Here is a 4,662-nt window from a genome sequence, read left to right as displayed (position 1 = left end):
TTATTCAGCGATTTATTCAGCGATTTATTATTCATCTGCCAATCATATCATTTAAAACAAAATACAACTCAAAAGTATCAATCATCTGCCAATCATATCATTTAAAACAAAATACAACTCAAAAGTATCAATCATCTGCCAAAGACATATAATCTGAATTATTTTCTAAATCTAAAGAACCCCAATGTTGTAGACGTCCTGCATAAGCGATAGCCCATGATGTAGACTCATCGCTACGATGCTTCTTCCAATGCCATGCAAGTGGTGGTAACGGACATGCAGATTTCAATTTAACTTGAACCCAATGATTTTCGTTAACAAAACCAATGCTGATAACACGATCACGTGACAAATCTCCATTATGTGCACCCCTCAATGGGAAAAAAGTCAAACAAAAAGTTTTTGCTAATGTAACAAGAACGAGATTATATTTTGTTGCTATCACGTAACCCATATCAGGAATGGTCATCCACTTCTCATTACCTTGGTTTTCCAACTCAGTTACAAGTAAAGACTCTGTCACTTCTTGCAAACGTTCCTTGAATAATGCAGCATATAAATCAGGTTTGGACTTAATCTCTGTATACAACTGCCGACGTATAATGCTCCAGTATTCTTCACCATAACCAAGTAAAGCAGCAATAGCACGATATCCACAGTTTCCATCTGCTTTAACATTAACTATGTCTTCAATATATGGATGAATTAAAGAAGGAAACTCGTGGAAATATTTTTTAACCTGGTGGGAGACTTGTTTGGATGCTTGATGGGAGACTTGTTTGGATACCTGCTGGGAGACTTGAGTATCAACATGCTCAAAGTATGATGGGTCGCGATATACGTCATATCCCTTCGGCTTATTGCCTTTTTTCTTAACACCACCTTTTGTTTTGATTTTATCCACTGGTGCACACATTGATGTTGTCTCCGGATATGCTATTTCACGCAACTTGCTCTTTAAAGCCCTTCTTCCAGCAATATTAAGTGTTTTCCATTTTTTCCAAATTATATCCATCTCCGATGTAATGTCCAACTCTGAATCATTTGTCAACTGGTCATTCTCTTGATCACTATTCAAGGTTAATTTCCTCCAATGTATATGAACAGCATCTAATGGGATTGGAACACCTTTCATCTTGTATCCTGCTAACTCACATGCACAAGGTAATCCATGAGTCTTTCTAAGTATACAACAACACACATCTTTGTCGTTACCGACATAACTGACTCTCTTGTATTCTTCAACAATATCACCTAAGGCTTTCTTGGATACCACCCAAGTCAATTTCTCAAAGAATGGATTGTTGTGTATATGCTCTTTGCGACCTTTACTTATCTCAAATGAACCTTTGATCTTAATAATTTGAAACTTCAACATGTCATTCATACCATTCCATGCCTTACAAAAATCTCCTTTACTGTGTTCCAAAAATCTCTTCAATGACCAATGAGCAGACTCAACCCTAATATTTAAACAAAAAAAATACAAAATGTGAAGTAATGATCATATATCATGCATAAATCATATATCATATATCATACAAAATGTGAAATTTTAATGACATACCTATTAGTCGTAGTATTTCCTAGATGCAATACTCGATTGGTCCATGCTTCAACAAATCTTTCCTTATGAGGATTCAACCATGTGTCTCTGACGTAGTCAAAGAAAATAATATTATCGACACATGCTTGCTCAAATACTTGCAAAAGTTCCTCGTACTCCTTCTCTTCAGAACAATAAACAATTTTCCTCCACAACTCAAGAATGGGTTCTTGCATGTCTTTCTTTAATATATACTGTTTGCATTTGGCTCCAACATTTTTGTTAATATGAAGTTGACAAAGTAAATTTGTTGAAGATGGAAATACAACTTTAATTGCATTCATTAAAGCCAGTTCTCTGTCAGTCACAATCACCTGAGGAAATGGCGTGTTTGAAAAAAACAACTCTTTTAACTTCTCCAATGCCCACCAAAAGTTGTCTTGACGTTCAGAATCCATATAAGCAAATGCAACATTAAATGTCAACCAAGTTGAAGTTACACCAACAATTTCAAACAACGGTAACCTATACTTGTTGGTTTTGTAGGTGCTATCCATGATCAATACAAGAGGGAACATGTTAAGCAAAGTTATGGAATCTGTGTGCGTCCAAAACATATCCCTCACAACGTTGGAGTCCTCATGAGTCCTACTCCAACAAGTATATTTCTCAGCTTCAAGTAACTTCAACAAATGTTGCATATCAGTTCTAGGTCCCATCAAATTCTTCCTGTATGTACTTCGTCGCTTGTAAATTTGATAGATACTAGTCACATTCTCCGTATCTCGATCTCTCAAAGATGACAAGATATGTCTCGGTGCAACGTGATACTTTGTCAACTCGTCAACATGTTTCTTATCTTCTTCTGTTAAGCGTCCCATAAATGCATTATTCTCAAAAGTAGCTACTAACTCATGGTTGTGAAGTCCACAGATTAAACTAATAATCCATCCTTCATCATTTTTCAGTGGTCTCGCTTTAAGTTTAAACGGACATCCACACTTTTTAGTTGAAGTACCTGTGTCATTTTTATTTGACTTATATTGTCCACCTCTATCACAACCAAGAATTACTTTTGTCTTTCTTCCTCTCTTTCCAGTCTCTACGTCTGATCGAGTAATGATAACTGCTACTCGATTTTGTCGACCTATCTCTCTTGCCCATGATATGACAGCTTCTCGTGACTCAAAAATTTGATCAGTTGTAAATGCTTCAGTTAAATCTATAAATACTGTCGTGTATTTTCCATCCATAGTTCAAAAAAACAATTCAAATAAAATAACAAACAAATTAAAAGCATATTCAAAAAAAAAAAAATTAAGTACCGGATTTTTGAAATTTCCGGATTAACTACCGGAAATTTCAAAAAACCAAATTTCCGGTGAACAAAAAATGACTACCGGATTTTTCAAATTTTTTGAAATTTCCGGTAGCTTCCGGAAATTTGAAATTTCCGGTATTGAAATTACAACTACCGGAAATTTCATTTTCCAAATTTCCGGTAACAATTATAACTACCGGAAATTTTGATGCAAAAGTTGACTTACCGGAAATTTCAGCAAGGTCCAGATTTTAGAGTAATTTTTTTTAACTGCTCACGTAAATGAATTTTTTAAGGATAAAATTGGATTTTTAACAAATTGGGGAGTATAAGTTTAAATGGGGGGTACAAAAGCCAATTCTCCCGATGCGGTCGTCTCTTTGATCTTAAAATGGGTTTGAATATCCTTTAGCTATGGATACGGGTTTGATGGATCTGAGTTTGCTGAATGGGTTTGATGGATCTGTTTGCTATGGGTAAGATCTGTTTCTCTAAGAACAACTCTATCTTCTACCTTTCTCTGGTTTTCTGATTGTTTTAGAAAATTTCCTCTCCTCTCTCAGTTCTGTTTGCCTCAATTTATAAAAGAAACGGCTAAGGTTTTCATTCAGTGTACAAATACATGTTCTGGATTTTGTATTGTTACCCAACAAAAATTCATTGGATTTTACATTGTTTTTTTGTAATAAAATTTAAGCAAGGTACCACTAAGGGAAAAAAGAACTCTATTAACTTAACATTGAGTGTATTGCATTTCTTTATTAAGCTAAAAAAATAATCAAAGAAACCGGTTTATAACATGTTTGCAACAGGGATCTTCACAAGGTATAAAAGATAAAGGATGGGTCTTTGCAAGTTGTTTCTGACCAATTGTTTTTGAGTGATGCTGGGTTGAAAAGAAACTTTGTTGAACAAACGTTGAAGACGTGTGAACGGAAGGAAACGTGTGCCCATGAACTGAAGTAAATGTGTGCCCAACAGATCAATTAAAAAATATTTTATTTCTTTTTCCTTTTTATTTTATTTTTAAATATACTTAAATCTGAATATAAAATAATGGTATTTTTTAAAATGATTGTAAAAATATTTAAATATATTATTATTATTATTAAAATAATTTTAAATTAATTGGACAAAAATTAGGTACTACAAGTCATGATACCTTCATCGGGGAATTCACACTACATTGATTGATAATCTTCTACAGGTTGTTGGGCCAAATACTCTACTAAGGCACTTCCTTTTGTAGCTTTTTGTGTAACGTATACTAAATCGTATTCTGATAGCAACATCTGCCAAAGGGCAATCCTTCCAGTAAGAGCAAGTTTCTCAAAGATGTACTTAATTGGGTCCATTTTAGACACCAACCAAGTTGTATGACATAACATGTATTGCCTCAACCGACGAGCAGCCCATGCTAATGCGCAACATGTTCGTTCAAGCAGTGAATACCTTGTTTCACAGCTGGTGAACTTTTTGCTCAAATAATAAATAGCATGTTCTTCCTTACCAGATTCATCATGTTTCCCCAATACACAACCCATTGAATTGTCAAGTACTGTCCGATACATAATAAGAGGTTTCCCAGGAACAGGAGGCACGAAGATTGGAGGTTTTGACAAGTACTGTTTAATCTTTTCGAAAGATTTTTGACAATTATCATTCCATTCAACCTTTTGGTCTTTGCGCAACAACTTGAAAATTGGCTCGCATGTAGCGGTGAGATGCGATATGAACCTAGCAATGTAATTCAATCTGCCCAAAAAGCCACGAACTTCTTTTTCCGTGCGTGGAG

Source organism: Cicer arietinum, chromosome 3 (genome assembly GCF_000331145.2).
Source record: "Cicer arietinum cultivar CDC Frontier isolate Library 1 chromosome 3, Cicar.CDCFrontier_v2.0, whole genome shotgun sequence".
Classification (NCBI taxonomy): Eukaryota; Viridiplantae; Streptophyta; class Magnoliopsida; order Fabales; family Fabaceae; genus Cicer; species Cicer arietinum.
Note: the sequence above shows the minus strand (reverse complement) of the source record.